Source organism: Crocodylus siamensis, chromosome 5, assembly GCF_052110815.1.
Source record: "Crocodylus siamensis isolate JL-2025a chromosome 5, ASM5211081v1, whole genome shotgun sequence".
NCBI lineage: Eukaryota > Metazoa > Chordata > Crocodylia > Crocodylidae > Crocodylus > Crocodylus siamensis.
This window is the reverse complement of record NC_143399.1, coordinates 80,883,528-80,905,010: the sequence shown is the minus strand read 5'-3', so window position 1 is coordinate 80,905,010 and position 21,483 is coordinate 80,883,528. Positions and strand designations below refer to the sequence as shown.

The 21,483-nt window shown below is 48.3% G+C and overlaps 1 protein-coding gene across 4 annotated transcripts in view; it reads left to right on the top strand.

Annotated features, from left to right (window-relative positions):
* TNS3 (tensin 3) overlaps window positions 1–21,483 on the top strand; it is a 505,358-nt gene that overhangs the window by 53,212 nt on the left and 430,663 nt on the right. The gene's annotated exons all lie outside the window — the stretch shown is intronic.

Sequence of the window (21,483 nt, the reverse complement as noted above, 5' to 3'; positions counted from 1 at the left end):
GCCCCCCACCTTTTTCTGCAGACCAACCATTCTACTGTGCATTCCCAGTCCATGGCACACAGGCTTGGGGTGCAAGGTGTTCCTAGACAACTGGGACAAGGAGCTGCCTGTGCTCCCACCATCCCCACAGGGGTCTTCTCTGGTGAGGCACCCTGGGGCCAGGCCCGCTCCCCTCCCCATGCCACTACTGTGCCCTGAGCATGCCCCTGCTGCACATGCCCTGGGCGGTGCACACGGACTTGTTTGCATAGACTGAGGGATTCTGGCCCTGATCCAGGGTACTCAAGGAGCTGGCGAGCATCATAGCTCAGCCCCTGGCACAGATCTTCGAGAACTCCTGGCGCTCTGGTGTAGTGCCTGAAGATTGGAAGAAGGCAAGTGTGGTGCTTATCTTCAAGAAAGGGAGGCAAGTGGATCCAGCAAACTACAGGCCCATCAGCCTAACTTCTATCCCGGGGAAGGTCTTAGAAAAGATTATCAAAGAGGCCATTCTTAACAGACTGGCCGATGGCAACATCCTGAGGGATAGCCAGCATGGCTCTGTTGCAGGTAGGTCTTGCTTGACCTATCACCTGGACAAGGGAGAAGAGATTGATGTCATATATCTTGACTTTAAAAAAGCCTTTGATCTGGTATCCCATGATCACCTCTTAGCAAAACTGGCTAACTGTAGCCTTGGCCTTACCACGATCCGCTGGCTGGGAAATCGGCTCCGTGGTAGGACCTAGAGGGTGGTAGTTGATGGAAGTCAATTGTTGTGGTGCACTGTAACCAGTGTAACCTCAAGGCTCTGTCCTTAGGCCTACACTATTCAATGTCTTCATTAATGATGTGGACATTGGTATCAGAAATGGACTGGCCAAGTTTGTCGACGTCACCAAACTCTGAGGTAAAGCATCCACACCTGAGGACAGGGGGGTGATCCGGACTGACTTTGACAGGCTCAGGAAATGGGCGGACAAGAACCTGATGGTGTTTAACACCAAAAAATGCAACGTTCTCCACCTTTGGAAGAAAAACCTGCAGCATCCTTATAGGCTCGGCATTGCTACGCTGGCCAGCACTATGGGCGAAAGGGACTTGGGGGTCATGATTGACCACAAGATGAACATGAGCCTTTAATGTGATGCTGCAGCTAGTAAAGCGAGCAAAACACTAGCTTGCATCAATAGATGCTTCTCAAGCAAATCCCAGGACGTCATTCTCCAATTGTACTCGGCCTTGGTGAGGCCACAGCTGGAGTACTTGGTCCAGATTTGGGCTCCACAATTCAAAAAGGATGTGGAGAAGCTTGAGAGAGTGCAGAGGAGAGCCACGTGTATGATCAAAGGTCAGGAAAACAGACCTTATGATGAGAAGCTGAGAGCTATGGGACTCTTCAGCCTGGGAAAGTGTAGGCTCAGGGGTGATCTGGTGGCCACCTATAAGTTTATCAGAGGTGCTCACCAGGATCTGGGGGAACGTCTGTTCACCAGAGCGCCCCAAGGGATGACAAGGTCAAATGGTCACAAACTCCTCCATGATCGTTTCAGGCTGGACATAAGGAAGAACTTCTTTACTGTCTGAGCCCCCAAGTTTTGGAATAGACTGCTACTGGAGGTGGTTTAGGCACCTACTTTGAATGCCTTCAAGAGACATTTGCGTGTTTATCTTGCTGGGATCCTATGATCCCTGCTGACTTCCTGCCCCTGGGGCAGGGGACTGGACTCGATGATCCTCTGGGGTCCCTTCCAGCCCTAATATCTATGAAATCATCCCATAGCCCTCCCCAGCCCTTAGGCCCCATTTACCCCAGCCCTCCCTCACTATGGGAGCCTCTATCTGCCCCCCTACCCCTTCCTACTCACCTTTCCGCATCCCTTCCACAAACTTACCTCCTGGTGCAGGGTTGGGGGGGGGCGTGCATGCATGTGCGAGCGTGCTTAGCCTCCTCAAATATTTTCTCCCTCTGACTATGAGTGCCAGGCAGTGGCACTGGGGTGCAGGCTGGCTGGGACAGCTGGCCTGTGGCCTTTCCAGAGGGACAAGGGACCTGGAGTGGCTTCAAGCTCTCTGCTGGTGTGTCCCAGGGCTCAAAGTGCCTGCAGGCTTTTAAAGGCCTGAAGCAGCAGCTGCCATAGAGACAGCCTAGCCCTGGGGCAAGAGAGGCTTTCAGCCCAGAGCCTGGGGCTAGGCTGAAGCTGACCCCCTAGTGACAGGGCTGACCAGGGAGAAAACTTGTTCCTGAGTCACAACTATATGTGCACTACTGCACAGTAACTAACCCTGCATAAATTTGATGCCTGCATTGGCAGATATCAAATTTACTCACAATTAGGGGTTTTTACTGCACAGTTAAGCATCATGTGTAGATGCGCCCAGGGATAGGTACATTGGGTCTTTTTTCTGACAGACAGGGCATATGGCAGGAGAAGGCAAAATAAGACCCTTGGGCCAGATCTGACCTGCCAGGCCATTCTGTGTGGCCTATGGGGCCCCTAAAAAGTTTAGAAAATTAATATTTATCTGCTCCTCAAAGCTGACAGGAGCCGGGGCAGTAGGACCCAAGGGAAGCCAACAGCAGGATTAAGCAGCTCTGCAGCAAGACCTGCCCAGCCCCACCACCTCAGCCTCCTCAGCCCCACAACCCCGCACCCACAACTGGAAGCCTCTGCCTAGCAGAGGCTTCTGGCCTGGGACTGTGGGGCAGTTTCCACCTCCCTCCACCGGAGAGGGAAATTCAGGTAAGAATGCTGCCACTCCCCCCTGACTGTAGCTGCCATTTCCCTGCTTTCCTGCCTGCTGCTGGCCACTCCAGTACCACATGGTTCCTGGCTGCATTGCCGGACCGTGGGAGCACAGGGCCCACTCTAGAACTCCAGGGCCAGAAGTGGGAGGGTGTGTGTGTGCGTGCGCACACGCATACAGGAAGAGAGGGACAGAGTATGTGTGTGTGTGTGCGTATGTGTTCATAGGATGAGTCCAACACATACATCCCAACATACCTATGCACCCACACCCCCCCTTGCACTGTCATACATGCAGACCCCCACATCTCCAGCCACCCTTCCCCTACAAACATCCCCCCACAACCCCCACATACCCACCCACACCCCATATATCCACACACACACACTCCCTCACCCCACAACCACACCCCCAACACCTATCCTGTCCCACAAAACCCACACCCTCCTCCACACCCTCCCCAGCCCTCTACAAACCTATACCCACACCCCCATTACCCTCATCCCCTACAATATACAAGTGTCAGACTTCACTTTAAGCTATTGTGCAATCACCTCTATGTACACTACACAAACACATGGAAATCAGGACAAAAATATGTTTTGAAATAAAATTAATGAATGTTGTAGATGTTTGATTTATATAAGTCGGTATTTTTCTGGTTCCGAGATAGCAAAACCCCTTGCTGAAAAGAGTGCTTCTGGGGGCAAAGGTCAGGGGTTAGGGGGCAGAACTTCTGGCCACAAGATGGCAACCAGGGGGTGGAGCACCTGTCAAAGGGCAGGGCTACCCATGCAGTCCTTGGCAGCTTGCCAAAACTCAGAATGTGGCTCTTCACCTGAAATAATTGCCTGCCCCTGGCATAGGGAGTCCCTGAACAGAACTGCTACAAACCTGGATCTCTTGGAATGTGGGTGTGTGTTTTTTCTTGAGTCTATTTCATTTGTTTTTTTCTTTGCCACTTGGGAGGAATTCATTCTTGTGCAGAAGACCAGCACAAGGCTTGTTACTGTTTGTGTTGCAAAAGTGCCTAGAAGTCCTTGTCAATGGCTGAAACCCCTGAATGCTGAACACTATATGAACATATAAGAATAAGGCAACCTGTCAAAGAATTTGGACCTCAGTTCGTACCACTAAAACCCCAAGTGAAACTTCAGTATCACATTTGCCTTGTGCCAAACTTCAGCCTGTGCTCAGACATGCCATTTGGTCCTTTTCTTCCTCTTACATGTGTTACCCTTGGCTAACCCGGTGCTAACTGCAGCCATATCCAGTTGTTCAGAACCTGGGGTGCCAGGTAGCTTTACCCTCTGCTCAGCTCACCTAAGAGCAACCAGAGGCTCCCTGAGAGAAGAGGCTGCTTTTACAATGGAAAGACCTTGCAGACTCAGAAATAACTATTTACAGAATGTAATTATATACAGGAGGTAATTGCTGTATGCAAGTGAACATTAAATAATATCAAAAGTTTGAAACTATTTACAATGCACAAGGATAAGTCTACACAAGAATAACAGTTGATAACTATTTACACCTAAAGGATGCTCAAGTCAATGAATACAAAGCGAATAACGTAGGCACTCTGTTAAATACTCACTGTATTAAATCCCTAATTAATTATTTACAACTAATAGCCAGTCACTCCCACTTATGCCCAACAAAAGGATGGAGAGGCAGTCCCTCACTCCTTTCATCACATGCCTGTGGGCTCCAGCTGCCTCAGGCTATCCCACGCAGGCCCAGGCATCTTGCAGTCGACAGAGGCTGTTTCCACTCAAACCCCTGCAGAACACAAATCCTTCCCCACGCACTTCCATGCACTCTTCTCTGCCTGAGCATGGCCTCTCCAAGCCCACAGAGCTGTTTACGCAGTTAAACGCACAGAGGGAGAGCAAGCTGCCACTGGCGGACCAAGCAGCACCTCTGGGCTCACTTTCCCTTTAGGTACTCAGGCACACTGAGACTTCCCCACAGGTCGTGCTTCCCTGAGTCCTAGCCCGCACAGGCATCCTGGGGATTTTCCTAAGCTGGCATCTCTTTCCACCAAGCTGTCCCAGTCCCACTACAGTCCTTTCCTCATCCACTCTCACAGGGGATTTATCACACTCTTACCAAGCCCGCCAAGCCTCCAAACCCAGTGGGAAATCGGCATGCTGCTCTCTAGGGGCTTCCCAGGGCTATGTCCCCATCCCAAGGAATTTTTGAAGCTGGCTTATGAACTCTGCGTACTTGTTCTAGGGATCTGCTCTCTCCTGCTCAACCCTTCAGGTGCTCCACTGGCCTCCGGTCCGCTCACAAAGGATCCGACAGGTACTTGCAGGGTGGGACCACACTGCAGGCTCTTCCCAGCTCTTCCACTCAGCATATGCCTCTTTTCTCCCACTCTGGGGGGTGGGGAGACACTGGTATTAAGGGAAGCTGCCCAGCCAATCTTTGGGCTGGAATTTTCCCGGGCTCCTTATCTGATTTTTGCATCTTGCATCCCCTTGCTGGGGATAGTACAAATATGGCGTCCCTGCTGAGACAATTTCCTTCAAACATTCAGGCCCAACGTAGGACACTTGGAAGGTAAGTGCCCTGTAAACTTCCTGTTACACATGCAATAAAACTACTCTATAACCATACACGCACACACACACGCGGACACACTTCCCTGCTACTGCCCACCACTTGAAATGATTCATGCTTTTATTCCTGTGTTCTTATTGATGTCACTGTCATTCAGGACTGTGTAAAGTATCTCCTCTGATCCACAGAATATGAGTGTCTTGTTCAAAGTGTGCAGTCTCCCCCTCTCGTTTCATTCTAACTTGGTGAAGAACATAACTCTAGCAAATTATAAAAGTAATTCAGAATAGTTAGTTTCCTGCATGAGAAATGGGGTGAGAGCCTCAGTGAAACATTGCTCACTCTCTGGAGGAAATCCATGTCAGGGTGTTCTTTGAAGGGCCTACATGCTTGGTGGAAATTGAGCTGCTGTTATTTAAGTGCCAGATAATTTACAGGAGTTCTCAGCCCAATCTAAGTCCTAAACAACCTGTAAATATTGAAAGATCCAATGTGTATTTGATGAAGTTTTAATGAATGTTTGTTGTTTGATGGTGTGTACTTCATTCCAGGCACCTTTCTGTTCTTAATTTGCTAAGTGGCACAAGAGAGGTGAAGGAGTGGGGTGATGCCAGCCAGTGGCAATGTGTAGGGGGTGTATGGAGGCACACGTTCACCCCCTGAGAGCGCTGGTGCACTCCTGACTAGCCGTACTCCCTGCTTAGGCAATGGGCAGGGGGAGCTGGCGGGAGCACTGGTGCCCCCCACTTCGAGAACTGGCCAGAGAGTGGGAGCACTGTGGCCAGTCCTAGAAGTCCTGCAGCTATTCCCAGAAGCTGATGAGTGAGATCAGCAGCGGGGGGGACCCCCACCCCCCGGTCGGCAAGATTGGCCGGGGTGGGCACATGCCCCCCCTCCCCCCGAGTAAAGTGGCTCCAGTTGCCCGTGATGCCAGCCTTATGGAGAAGAATGGCTCTATGAGCAAGGGGATAACTTATTTTACTGCCATTCTCCAGATAACCAAGGAAAGCCCCTCAATAGTTCCTGCTGACAATTGGAGTACAAACCTAGCTGCCCTCCAGGGTAGCAGGTGATACGTTTTTGTGGCCACAGAATGTCAGTAGCTAAGCTAAAAGGTCTCTATTTGAAAGTGGTCAACAATGTGCTACATAGAGCTTCTTCTGTTGCTCTATTTGGTCCTGAAAATGCATACATTTTAAGTGTACAATACAAGAGTGTTAGCAGGACTGGGGGCTTGGAGAGAAGCAACTTTTTCTCCCATATCTTCATCCTACTTGGCTGACAAAGGGTGGGATTGTTCCCTTAGTTAAAACCAGGGGTGGCCAATCTGTGGCCTATGTGGCACAAGCAGCCTCAGTGTGTGTCACATAGCCGACTGGGGAGAGGACAGGCAATACAGCAGCAGATGGGAACAGGAAACAGAACAGGAGATCAGGCAGGAGAAGTGGATTGGAGTATTACTCAGGGAGGCTGCATGGCTAATTTGTGGTGTGCCTGCAAAAAAGTTTGGCTCCACTCATTTACAGGAATTAAGGAACAGTATAATATTTATCCCTCAGCTTTCCTAATTCATCCTTTATTTGCTTCAATTATTGTTGTACCTTTCTATAAGGTATAAACTATAGTTTCAAAGAACACTATAAATCAAGTATGAACTATGTAAGTATGAGCTTGTATATGTACACAATAGTAGTCATTTGTGTAGATTTAGTTTACTAAAATCTCTCTTTTTCTTTAAACCTTTCCTTGAAATGTGAAATAGCAGGGGGGAAAAAACATTGTTTGTATTAGCAACTGGAATGAATATAAGTCTTAGGGTGTTGACCCCAATCTATCGTTGAGGACAACTGAATGAAGCATTATAAACTCACTTCCATATGGTGCTTACTATTTGCACTCAACCAGATATCTAAACAGTGTGAGAATCTGGTAATTTAGCAGTGCAGAGAAACTTCAATAAAAACTCTGGGAGTACCAGGAATGCAGGGTCAGACCCCCTAAAGTGTAGTATGCAAAAGGAAAACCAGATTGCATGAGCAGTGCACTGGAGGTGGGGGCAAAAGGTAGTTTGCAACTTACCCTTAGATTGATTTTGATTATATCATTAAAATACAAAGTCAGTCCACTAGAATTATGGCAGTATAATAGATACATATGTAGCCCCTTATATTGATGTATTTCATATATGTGTGTGTATTAATTAAATTTCTTATCTGTATAAAGACCTTTCAAAATCATAAATGTCATCTCACCTAGGTACATCAAATTTTTTATTTATTCTTTCAGGAGAATCAAAAAGCATTAGTTTCTCTACCATCATTTACTCACTGGGGAAAAGAGAATTCCAGAATGTTTCATGTCTGGCTGATGAATTGCACTGCATTGTGGGCATGTCTACGTGAGACATTTACTGTGGAGTTGCCTAATTAGTTCCATAGTAAATAGCTCAGCATTTTCATGTGCAGGTCTCTTAGGCTGGAGTGAACTAATAAACTGCAGCAGAGTCGCTTGTAAATACAAGTATTATTCTGCTGCATAGTTTTTCATTCTGCAGCATGGCACGTGTGGACACTGATTGGGTCGGCTGGGGCGTGATGGTTCTTCAATGTGGGGGCTGCCTGTTGGCTGTGTGCCCCAGCCAGCCCCTTTGCAACACATTGAGCCTTGTCAGGGAAGTCTCAGTCTGGCAGGCTGACCTCTGGATTCCCCTGCAAGCTGAGGCTGCTCCACCCTGGCTCAGTGTGCTGCAGTCTGAAGTGCACACGTAAATGTGGTGCCCAGGAACAATAAACTCTGGCATAATAAGCACCAGAGTTTATTGCACTGCATTAATATGCAGCTATAGACGCACCCTTTTACAGCTGATGAGTTTGTGTATACACGCAAGAGTCCCACAAATCAGAATGGGACTGGCCATTAAGGATAGAAAAGATCCTTACATCAGATCATCAGCATCTTCCTGGATGAAGATCAGGTCCTGTAACTTAGGTATTGGTTTTGTTCAGTTATTCAGCTTCTGAAAAGCCTTGTTTATTGTGCTGAAGATATTTTCTGCATGAAAACCCAAACCAGCGAAGTGATTATATAAGGAGGGGTCTGAAGACTCTTTGACAGAACCAGGCACTGTTGAAATTGTGAAACTTGTAAATTCTTGGGGATTTGTTTGGGGAAATAAAATGTTCTGACAGTACCCATTAACATTTTTGGAATTAAATGTTTTAATTTTCATTTTGAAAGGGACATTTCATTTGGTTTTATTTTGATTATATTATGCAATTTTTAAAAAAGTTTAAAACACACTGAAATATTGGATTTTGCTAAAATCAAAGTGTTTGAGGGACACAAAACAATTACTATAGCATTTTCTTTCATGGAGAATATTAAATATTTTTCTTTCAGCTCTGATTTGGAATATAAAGCAGATGTCAAAATTTCAAAAGTCTTCATGAAATGGGACTTGGTCAGCTGCACATACTTAACTTCAATGTCAGTTGTCATGTCAGTTGTCAGCTCATATGCTCATAGCTAAGCATGAGCTTAAGTGTCTTGGTAGTGAAGAGTCCTAGTGAAGAAAATCAAGATTTTATAAATGTCAAGCATAAGTGTAAAAATTGGGCTTTGGTTGGAATCAAGTAGTTGAGGATCATATTGGAGATGTCCTTGCAATGGTGGTGCAGAAATGCTTTGCCCCACCATCGTGTCTTTGGAGCAGGGCTATGCCAGCACTTAGAGTTACAGTATCAGTATCTGGATGTGTTAGCCATATTTGGTTCTGGAGGGGAATACATGCTATTTTTTTCTTGTTTGTGTGAAAAACTTGTTAGCTTCTGTATTGCTATACTAAAAATGAAAACAAGCTAGAACAGTGGTTCTCAACCTTTTTAGATTCACGGGTAGACTGGAAGCACCCCTCAGAAAATGCCGGCTCTTAGTTGTCACTCTTTTTTCGCCTACAGTAATAAAACAGAGCATTTTTTTATATTGCAAAGACTTCAGAATGACCACAACTATAGATTGCTGTCTGAAATCTCTGGGGTTTGTGACTTGTGTTTGCAAACCTAAGGGTGCATCCACACGAGCGCACATGTGCATCCTGCCCCTTTGAGGCGGGACAACAGGCACATGCGGGAACAAAAAAATGTTTGCCACACTGCAAACTTGCAGCACTGACAGAAAATTAGACCCCTGGCTAGGGTCTAAAAAAAGTGAAGTATAAAAAAGCGGAGCAGGGCCTGAGGCAACTGGAGGCTGGGTCCTCCATAGAGACGCTCTGGCTGCCAAAGCGTCTCTATGGTTGCCCCTTGCCCTGGTGCTGAAACACACGGCCAGCCAGGCTGCATGTTTCAGCACCAGGGCTCCAGTGCCAGTGAGTAAGGGGTTGGGGGGCTGGAGGAGGGGGAAAGGGACTGTGGGTGGGGACCCTGATGGCCCCGCCCACTCCCCATCCCTCTGACCCCCAACCCTGGGAACTCTGATCCCAGCTCCCCCCCAAGGCCCCCAACCTCTGCCAGGGCTGCTACTCCCCCTGCGAGCCCACCCGAACGTCCCAACTCCTGCCATGGGCAGCCCCTCCCCAAGCCCCCCAACCCTTGCTGGGGCTGGCCCCTCCCTCCGCCAGCCCCCATGGGGCCCCCAACCCCTGCCCTGTTTAGCCCCATTCCCCCAAGCCCCCCATCCCTGCCCCCCCACCCCATACTTAAAAAAAAAACAACAAACCCCAGCACTTACTGGCAGTTAGAGCTGCTGTGTGCCTGACTGGGGCCTCACCTGCACACAGGTGTGGGGCAGCCCAGGCCCTCCTACTCCTCCGCTGCCCTGTGCTGCCTGGGGGGGCTCTACCAGGAGGCCCTGGAGCCCCCCCCCGCTTTTAAGGTAATGTTCTTTTTCTGGGTTTTTTTTAAGTGATGGTGCCTGGGTTTGTGGGGGTAGCCTTGGGGGCCTGGGGGTGCAAGTTGGGGGGGTGGGGCTAGGTAGGGAAGCTATTGGGGAGGTCTGGTGGAGCGGGGGGGTGGGGCTGGGTGGGGCAGCCATTGGGGGGCAGCAGCAGCTGGTGGGGGATGGGGCCAGGTGGGGCAGCAATTGGGGGGCTGGGGTGGGGCATGTAGGCCTTGCAGGGGGGTGGTAGCACCTGCAGGGCCATTTGACCCCCATTGGGGGGCTGTACCCCTTGTGTGGGGTATGAACCCCCTGTTGGGAGGCTGAACCCCTTATGAGAGTGCCAAACCCTCTTTTGGGGGGCTGAACCCCCTTTTGGGGGGACGAAAACTTTGTGTAGTGGACGAACCCCCTGTTTGGGGGCTGAACCCCCTGATGGGGGGTGTAGCCCTTGTGTGGAGGCTGAACCCTCTGTTGGGAGGCTGAACCCCTTGTGTGGGGGCTGAATCCCCTGTTGGGAGGCCGTAGCCCTTGTGTGGGGGACTAATACCTTGTATGGGACCATTGCCCTGTGGGAGGGCAGCAAAATATGTATTCACGAATTCATGAAACCTGTATTTAAGGTTCACTTTATTATTATGATGAGACTTGCTTTAACACTGTTAATATATCAATAAAACATTGTCCAACTGATCGCTGCCTCTGTCTCACTCTCTCTCTCTCTCTCTCTCTTTATAGTGGTCTTTTGTTTTACTTGTGGAGGAACATGGATTTGGGGGTATTTTAAAGAGTGATTTTGGAATTTTTTTTACCAGGGATTTTTCAGCTTTCCAATAGGGAACACCAGACTTCCTGCTAGGGAGGCCAGTGGCAGGACCCGGCCTGCTTAGAGCTGGCACCTTGGACACATCTGTCTGTGGCTGACCTCCTGGCCAAATGGGGCCAGGAGGACATGCTTTGACAGCTATAAGCAGGCCACCACACCCGGAACATCTTCCAGGTGATAGCTGCCCAGATAGCCGGGCAGGGGCACACATGGCAGTAGTGCCACACAAAGGCCAACCCTGCAACCACTGTCCACTGGCAGCCGGCCGAAAGGGGCAGATGCCTTTACTGGCTCTGCAGTCCCCATCCGAGTCTGGCAGGTGCACAGCAGGTCACAGCCAGGCAGCAGCCCCCACTGCTAGACTGCTGCAGTGGGTAGAGGGTGCAGGGAATTCTCAGGGCTGCTTCAGCAGTCCAGCTGGTACATGGGGTAGTGTCCCCAGGTACCAATTGGCTGGGTCCCAGAAGCTCCTGAGAGCTAGTAGCCCTGAGCTACTTGCCAGTCTGGCTTTTTATACTGCTGGGGACAGCACAGGTGCTGGCCCTAGGCTCTAGCTCCCTCTGGCTGACGATCTGGGAGAAGCCAGTCAGGGTTGTTTTGCCCCAAGTGGCACAAGTTGCTCCACAACAAAGTGCATGTCCGAGCACATGTGCTGAGGCAAAAAGCCCCAGCTCAAATTTGCATTGCTTCTATTTGAGCTGCTACAAGTGCACATGCCCTAAGAGTGCAAACATGGCACCCTTGAAAGGATCTCAAGGCACCCTAGGGTACCATGGCACTCTGGTTGAGAATCACTGAGCTGGAACAATTAATTGCATGCATTACTTTCAGTTTTGTCTCTTCCACCCTTGGCCCTTAGAATGGATCCAACTAAGAGTGTAAAATCCAGTGGGTTGCTTGGCAGTAGTCCTGAGCACAGCAAGGTATAATAACTGTGTCGCTAGCTCTGACACAGCTCTTGGCTTCCCTTCTCTTATTTCTTTTTCTTCCAGGGAAGTGGGGGCCAGACCTTGGCAACCAAACAGGATTTTTTATCATGTCAAAAAGTAGGCCTCTCCTTGCTTTCTCCTGGGTTTACAAGAGGCATTGGTAGCAGCTGAGGTTTACAATGAAACAACCTTGTAAATAGCTTTGGGTGGCTGACTTCAATTAAGTATTAATTGGTAAATAAAATTGCAGCCTCCATGTTTAATCAAAGACTGGTGTCTGTGGTTGTTTCCACAGCCACATAAAGCAAAACAAGCACACAGGCCCTGATCCTGCAACTTTGCTTCTCCCCAACACATGCATACATTTGCTAACGTTGAAGGATACTTCTGAGGACAGAATTATGCCCACATTTATGGATTTGGGGCACATATATTAACACACATAAGAATATTTCTTTATTGAGTCTATAGGCCTCAACTTCTATTTAGATAGCCAGCATCTCCTTCTCTATACCTTTTGCCTCAGGGCTGGTGAAGTGAATTGGTGTTTTTGATGTTCTGCTGATCCTTGCATTTATTGTACTTTGTGCACTGATAGCCAATACAGTCTGCATAAATACTAAATACCTGAATGTGAAATAAAGCACACCCAGTGAAAATTAGGAAGGAGGGGACCTCTGCAAGATCTGACAGTTATTCAAGCAAGAAATGTCTGTGAAAAAGGAGGTGTTTTCAATCTTAATTTTCATGGTAGGAGGAATGGGGCAGATGATCAAAAAGAATTTGTACCATTTCTTCTATGATGTTTATTAGATTCTCTGGAGAGGTGCCTTAGAACAGTATCTACGCCCCTTTCTGTTGCTGCAGTGCTGCAGAGCAGTTCTTTGCAAATCTTTCCTAAAAGGAAGCTAAAACAATGAGACAAGTCTGCTGGTGACTTATTCAGATCTGACAAAGGTGGAGAGTAACTCACCTGCATTCATTTGACATGCTGAGAGCACCAGAATGTTAGGAGTGTGGAGCTGGTTAGCAGTCCAAAATCTCTATTGCCTGTCAAATGAAAACATTACTGCAGCCAAGGACTGTTTCCTGGTATTTCACAGCTGTTTTTTAGTTTGACAAAAAAGAGGCCTGGAAAATATTAAATGGGTCCCAGAGAGTGTTTTAAAATAATAATAATAATTCTGGAGTTTTGCAGATATTAGCTGTCTTGCATGGCTGTATATTTTTATTGGAAGTCCTGCACAGTTATGTAACGTGTTTGTTCTCTCTTCCTTTCTTGTTAGAGGAATTAAGGCATCTTGAGAGATATGTTTTCTAATTCTTTCATCAGCATAATGAAGAAGTAAATTTGGGGTATTTGTTGCTATTCATGAGTAGCTGAAGTGATTTAAAAAAATCTGAACAAACAGCCTGGATATTCATCTAAGCTTAGAGATGCAGCTTGCTTTGCTTTTTCATGTGTGACTTAAATTTTTAGGTTGATTTAGATATAAATAAAGGAGAGATTGTGTGTCATAGGTATGTGAGATCTGGTATATGATTAGTAATGAAGGAACAATTCAACATGAGAACAGCAAGGTTTTGAATGTTTTAGGCCAGGGGTGGGTAATTATTTTGGGTGGAAGGTTGCTTACTGAGTTTTGGCAAGCTGTTGAGGGCCTCATGGGTAGCCCCACCCCTTAACAGGTGCTCTGCTGCCTGGTCACCATCTTGTGACTGGAAATCCTGCCCCCTAACTCCTGACCTTTGCCACCAGAAGTCCCTCCCCTTACCCCCAGAAGTACTCCTTTCAGTAAAGGGTTTTGCCATCTTGGAACCAGAAAAATACCAAATTATATTCTAAAAACTGAACATCTACAACATTCATTAATTTGATTTCAAAATTTGTCCTGTTTTACATGTGTTTGTGTAATGTGCATAGAAGTGATTCTATATCATAGCTTAAAATGAAGTCTTACTCTTGTATATTGGGAGGTATAGGTTTTTGGGGGGCTTGTGTGTATGTGGGTTTGTGTGTATGTGGGGTGTGGGGGAGGCTGTGGGTGTGTCTGTGGGGGTGGATGAGGTGGAGGTGTGGTTGTGGGGTGAGGGAGTATGTGGGGGCGTGGATATGGGGGTGTGGGTGGGTATGAGTTTTGTACGGAGCTGTGTGGGGGGGAAGGGTGGCTGGAGTGTGTGAGGGAGTATGGGGTCTGCATGTATGGCAGTTGCCAGAGGGGTGTGGGTGCATGCGTATGGTGGGGCGTGCATGCAGGACTCACCCTATGAACACACACACACACCCCGCAGGCCCCATGCTCTCATCCAGCAATGCAGCTGGGAGCCATGTGGTGCTAGATCAGTGTGCTGACACAAAAGCAGGGAAATGGCTGGGGGCAGGGCGGGGTTGGGCTGCTGCATCCTGCTGCCAGCTCCCTTTGGGTCCTACTGCCCCGGCTCCCGTCATCTTTGACAGGCAGCCAGGAGCAGAGAACTATTCCTGGGGGATACCAGATAACAGAGCTTTTACTGTACTTGGAAACTATCTAGATATATATAGCTTGACATAATGCAGATGCATGATCAAAGGCTAGCCAGGCACACTGTTTGCTCTAAGGTTATTCTGTGATATTTCTCTATCCTGTACCCTTCCTCAGGCCTACTCTCTGTAATCAATAAAGTTCTCCATTGCACTGGCTAGGAGATGGAGAGGGAGGGGGCGTGCCTGCATGTCCCCTTGGTTCGTCTGAATAAGGGAGGCTACTTTTTGTGCTTCAGGCTAAAGGAAGCACCCCAGGTTCTCACAGTGGGTCAAGCACCCTCAAGGTCTACAAGGCCTGTGTGCCCCAGGGGGCACAGGGCTGAAGACAGACCAGAACCCCTGGGTGGTGACATCACTGACCCCAGGCTTGCAGGTGTGCTCCAGGAAGGGGGTCAGCTGGATGTGGGGCAGCCCTGGGGAGGCACTTGGAGCTTGGTAGGTGGACGGGTGCAGTGGGATGGGTGGCTCAGTGCAGGAGCACCTCCAACTGGTCTGCTACAAAGGCTCTTCTTTGAAACAAGAGGGAGTCCAGGAAGAGTGGTTCTCCTAAAGGGAGTGATCCTCAGTGCACAAGCTAATTCTATTTCATCTTGGAGGAAAGGCAGCAAGAGGGCACAGCAGCTCCCCTGGCTCTCCAGGGATCTAGCAGACCTCCTAAGCCTATAAAGAAAGACCTACAAAGGAGGGAGGATGGGATTCACCTCCAAGGAGGAATAAAGCCAAGGCTGCAACTGAACTCCAACTAGCTTCGAACATCAAGGACAATAAATAGTCCTTTTTCAGATATGTGGGGAGTCGGAGGAAAAGCAAGGACCCCTGCTGAACCAGATGGGACAACTGACAACTGATGCCCAGGAAAAAGCCAACCTATTAAATAGGTACTTTGCGTCGGTCTTTCATCAGTCCCATGGGACGCCCATGCCTGCTATGGGACAGGGAGGTCCGGGTGAGGGAGATCCCTTGCCCTCCATCAATGCTGACCTCATGAAGGAACACCTTGAGAGGCTTGATACCTTCAAGTCAGCCAGCCCTGACAATCTACACCCCAGGGTACTCAAGGAGTTAGCAAGCATCATAGCCCAGCCTCTGGCACAGATCTTTGAAAACTCCTGGAGCTTTGGTGTAGTGCCCAATGACTGGAAGAAGGCCAATGTGGTGCCTAGCTTCAAGAAAGGGAGGAAAGTGGATCCGGCCAACTGTAGGCCCATCAGCCTGACTTCTATCCCAGGGAAGATCTTACAAAAGTTTATTAAAGAGGCCAGCCTTAATGGACTGGCGAACACCAACATCCTGAGGGATAGCTAGCACAGGTTTGTTGTGAGTAGGTCTTGCTTGACCAACCTCATTTCCTTTTATGACCAGGTGACCTATCACATGGACAAGGGAGAAGAGATTGATGTCATATATCTTGACTTCAAAAAAGCCTTCGATCTGGTATCCCATGATCAGCTCTTGGTGAAACTCGCCAGTTGTGGCCTTGGGTCCACCACGATCCACCAGCTGGGAAATTGGCTCCGTGGTCAGACTCAGAGGGTAGTAATTGATGGAAGGCAATCATCACGGTTCCCTGTGACCAGTGGGGTCCCCCAAGGCTCTGTTCTTGGACCCATATTGTTCAACAACTTCATTAATGATGTGGACATTGGAGTCAGAAGCGGACTGGCCAAGTTTGCCAATGACACCAAACTTTGGGGCAAAGCATCCACACCAGAAGATAGGAGGGTGATCCAGGCTGATCTGGACAGGCTCAGCAAATGGGCGGAGAAGAACCTGATGGTATTTAACACTGAAAAATGCAAGGTTTTCCACCTTGGGAGGAAAAACCTGCAGCATCCTTATAGGCTCAGCAGTGTTACACTGGCTAGCACTACGGAAGAAAGAGACTTGGGGGTCATCATTGATCACAAGATGAACATGAGCCTCCAATGTGATGCTGTGGCTAGTAAAGTGACCAAAATGCTGGCTTGCATCCATAGATGCTTCTCGAGCAAATCCCAGGATGCCATTCTCTCCTTGTACTCAGCCTTGGTGAGGCCGCAGCTGGAGTACTATGTCCAGTTTTGGGCTCCACAATTCAAAAAGGATGTGGAGAAGCTTGAGAGAATCCAGAGAAGAGCCACGTGCATGATCAGAGGTCAGGAAAACAGACCTTATGACGACAGGCTGATATCTATGAGGCTCTTTAGCCTGGAAAAGCACAGGCTCAGGGGTGATCTGATGGCCACCTATAAGTTTATCAGGGGTGACCACCAGTATCGGGGAACGTTTGTTCACCAGAGCGCCCCAAGGGATGATGAGGTTCAAACTACTGGAAGACCGTTTCAGGCTAGACATAAGGAAGAATTTCTTTACTGTCCGAGCCCCCAAGGTCTGGAACAGCCTGCCATCAGAGGTGGTTCAAGCATCTACATTGAACATCTTCAAGAGTAAATTGGATGCTTATCTTGCTGGGATCCTATGACCCCAACTGACTTCCTGCCCTTTGGGCAAGGGGCTGGACTTGATGATCTTCCAAGGTCCCTTCCAGCCCTAATGTCTATGAAATCTATGTCTATGAATTTAGGAGAAATGGTGGAGGGGCATGAGAGGCTGGCTAGGAAGTGGATTTCCTCTGTAATTTAAAGTTTGCTTGACTCTGCTCCCAAACAAGCCCATAGGACGTGGTTTACTTCCCTTCCCTGATTTCTATCTGCAAACCAAACCCTGCAGGGTTCCTATAGCTTTGGCTGGGTCAACTGTAGGGGTGACATTCTTAGCTCCAAGTGAGAGCTACTTTTGATCAATCCTTTATTTTTGAAGGAGGTCAGAGAAGTTTGGAGAAAAAACTTCCATGACAAGAAAAAAGTTCTGTGTAACTTTAGATGTAACTTTGATGGAGTTAAAAGCACATCCTGGCCATGTCTACATGAGATGCTGACTGTGCAGTCATTACTGTCCTGCCATTTAGTACTTGTATAAACAAGTACTAAATAACTATGCAGTAGCCTGAGTTACTGTGGAGTAGTGTTGACAAATGGCTTTTTTGTGATGGGCTTGGGCTACTGTGAAGTCAGCATCTCACATAGGTGCGGCCTCTGTGTGTTACAGATTTACCTTCCTTCTTCACCAAGGAAGGGACAGGAAAGAGGAAGAAGATCTATGTATTATCGAGTTCTACGCTCACTTTGCAATAGAACCCAGCAAGTGCTGCTGGATTGGGCCCCTGTGGAAATGAAGGTTTTTGAAAAAGATGCAAGGTCTTACGGAGTAAGTGTCTGTTTCCAAGGCAGAGACTGAAGCTTGTGTAGGTATTCCAGACCTGGCTGTATGCTTGCTAGCTCAGGTACTGGTAAGAGCCCAAACACAGCAGCAACAGGCTCACCAGCTGTATATTTATCTTGTTTCTCAGGAAGATTTGCTGCCTGTCCTGAGCTTTGCACTGCTATTGCTACATTGTTACTAGGTGAAGGTGCCGTAACACCTGTGAAGATGCATCTATCATAAAACTGGTGTCAGATAACAAGTGGGCTTGCTGTATTGAGTATGGAATTCACTCAGGGAGAATTATGGTTAATAAACCTAGTTTTTCTGACAAGGAATGTAAACATATGGAGTTGAGGAAAATAGATGTAATTTACCTAGGATTCTAGAAAGGCCAAAAATGGAGTACTGTGTTTAGTTTTGGGCACCCCATTACAGAAGGGATGTATGCCAAGTAAACCTAGCACTGCTCCTGCACAAATATCTGACCTGAAGTCTGTAAGTATGGTACATTATTGACGTGACTGGAGAAAAGTTGTTGATGTGTTACATAATGATTTGAGAAGGGACTGATAGCATCTGAAACAGCATATTGCACCTTGAAAAAAACACCCTGCATCCTTAGACCTGAATATGACTATTTAACTCAACCTGCCAATGTGTAATTGGACTATTGTTTGTACAGACCTTGAAGAATGTGATGTACTAGGGAAATGTTTAATATTGCTCTTGGTTCTATCATTTCCAAGGACTTGAAGGAGAAGAAGGTGATTATAAGAAGATGGTTAGTAGGGCTGTGCGAAACGGTACCATTCCATTTCGCCGTGTGTTTTGATGGTTCGAGGAAAAAGTGTTTTGTCTCAAATTTCATTTAGAGTCAAAACAGCTGTTCCATTCCATTCTGTCAAAACAGAAGGCTGTTTTGAAACTGTTTAGAGTTTTGCTGGGGATGGGAAGTCAGCCCAGCTGGGTTGCTTCCCAGTGCCATGCATTAGATTGCGCCAGGGGCGGGAGGCAGCCCAGCGGGGATGCTTCCTGGTGCCCTATGCTAGATTGTGAGCGTGCGATCTAGCACAGGGCACCAGGAAGCAGCCCCACTGGGCTGCCTCCCACCCCCAGTGCAGTCTAGCACAGGGATGGGAAGTCAACCCAGCTGGACTGACTTCCCATCCCCAACCTATGGTCAAAACATTTCAACTTCTGAAACATTTTGACCAGCCTCGTTTTGTTTCAAGGCTCTTTCAATGGCCTTTGTTTTGTTCCGATTTTGCTGTTTCGACCTCGAAATTGGTCGAAACTGTCAGAATGAAACGGCCAGTTAAATTTTGCACAGCCCTAGTGGGCAGCTTGGATTCACCAGGGGCAAGTCATGCCTGACCAACCGGATTGCCTTCTATGACAAGGTGACTGGCTCTGTGGATGTGGGCAGACTAGTAGATGTTATATACCATGATTTTTAGCAAGGCTTTTGATACAGTTTCTCACAGCATTCTTGCAGGTAAGCTAAGGAAGTATGGGCTGGATGAATGGACTATAAGATAGATAGAAAACTGGCTGGAGCGCTGGGCTCAGAAAGTACTAATCAATGGCTCAATGTCTAGTTGGCAGCCAGTATCAAGTGGAGTGCTCTGTGGCCAGTTTTGTTCAATATCTTCATCACAACCTGGAAGATGGCATAGAGTGCACCCTCAGTACTTCTGCAGATGACACCAAGCTGGGAGGAGTAGTAGATACACTGGAGGGTAGGGCTAGAATTCAGAGTGACCTAAACAAATCGGAGGATTGGCCCAAAAGAAATCTCATGAAGTTCAACAAGGACAAGTGCAGAGTCCTGCACTTAGGACAGAACAATCCCATGCACCAGTACCTTTTGGGGGCTGACTGGCTGGACAGCAGCTCCGCAGAAAAGGACTTGGGGGTTACAGTGGACAATAAGGTAAATATGAGCCAGCGGTGTGCCATTGTTGCCAAGAAGGCTAATGGCATACTGGGCTTCATTGATAGGAATGTTGCCAGCAGATCAAGGGATGTGATTATTCCCCTCTATTCAGCACTGGTGAGGACGCATCTGGAATACTGTGTTTAGTTTTGGGCACCCCATTACAGATGGGACGTGGACAAATTAGAGATAGTCCAGCAGAGGGCAACAAAAATGGTGTGGGGCTGGGGTACATGACTTATAAGGGAAGACTGAGGGAACTGGGCTTATTTAGTCTAAAGAGAAGACAGAGAGGGGATTTAATAACAGCATTCAGTTACCTGAAGGGGAATTTGAAAGAGGATAGAGCTGGACTGTTCTCAGTGGTGTTAGATGACAGAACAAGGATCAACGGTCTCAAGTTGCTGCAAGGCAAATTTAGATTAGATATCTTACTAGGAGGGTAATAAAACACTGGAACAGGCTGTCCAGAGAGATGGTGGAAGCTCCAACCTTGTTTTCAAAACGTAGCTAGACAGAACTTTGGCTGGGATGACCTAGGTGGAGATGGAGCCCTAGACTTCAAGAGGGCCAACTTCAACGAGTTGAGGAGATTAGTGAGAGAGGCACTGGGGTTCTCAAGGGCATGGGAACTCAGTGCCCAAGATGAGTGATCGTTCCTTAAGGAGACAATACTCAGGGCCCAAGGGGTGACCATCCCAACAAAAAGCAAGGGGGGCAGGAGTGCCCGAAAGCCCCCCTGGCTCACCAAGGGCATCCGGGAATGCCTGATGCCAAAAAGGCGGCTTATACCCGGTCAAAGGGGGGTGCTATCTCCAAAGAGGAGTATACCTCCTCTGCTCGGGCTTGTAGGGGGCTGTCAGGAGAGCTAAGGTGGACATAGAGCTAGGACTTGTGTCCAAAATCAAAGATAACAAAAAGTCCTTTTTCAAATATATAGGGAGGATGAAGAAAGCACCAGGAAATGTGGGGCCCCTGCAAGATCCTCTGGGCAATCTGGTGGTTGCGCCAGAGGAGAAAGCAAACCTCTTTAACCACTTCTTCACCTCTGTTTTCTTGGGCAGAGACCAGGGCTTCCCCACCGTGATGCAAGACGGACTCAAGGGGAACGCCTCCAGACCTCAGGTTGGGGAGGATGGGTTAGAGAGCTTCTGGAGGGGCTGGACGTGTTCAGATCAGCGGGTCCAGATGCTCTCCACCGCAGGGTGTTGAGGGAGCTAGCAGGGGTTATTGCAGGGCCCTTGGCACGGCTTTATGAGTGCTCATGGTGCTCGGGCCAGGTGCCGGATGATTGGAAGGTAGCCAACGTGGTCCCCATCTTTAAAAAAGGGAGGAGGGAGGACCCAGGCAACGATAGGCCCGTCAGTCTTACCTCAATCCCAGGGAAACTCTTTGAGAAGATCATCATGGAGCACATCTGTGATGGGCCAGCCTCAGAGATGATGCTCAAGGGCAGCCAGCACGGTTTCATTAGGGGCAGGTCATGTCAGACCAACCTGATTGCCTTTTATGATCAGGTCACAAAAGCATTGGATGCAGGTGTTGCCGTGGAGGTAGTCTTTCTGGACTTCAGCAAGGCCTTTGACACCATCTCCCACCCCATCCTCATTAAGAAATTGGGCGACTGTGGCACTGATGCCTACACAGTCAGGTGGATTGCAGATTGGCTCAGGGGTCGCACTCAGAGGGTAGTGGTGGATGGGTCATATTCAACCTGGGGAGAAGTGGGCAGCGGAGTCCCCCAGGGCTCAGTCCTTGGGCCCACGCTGCTCAATCTCTTTATCAGCGATTTGGACGACGGGGTGAAAAGCACCCTGTTTAAATTCGCTGATGATACCAAGATTTGGGGAGAGGT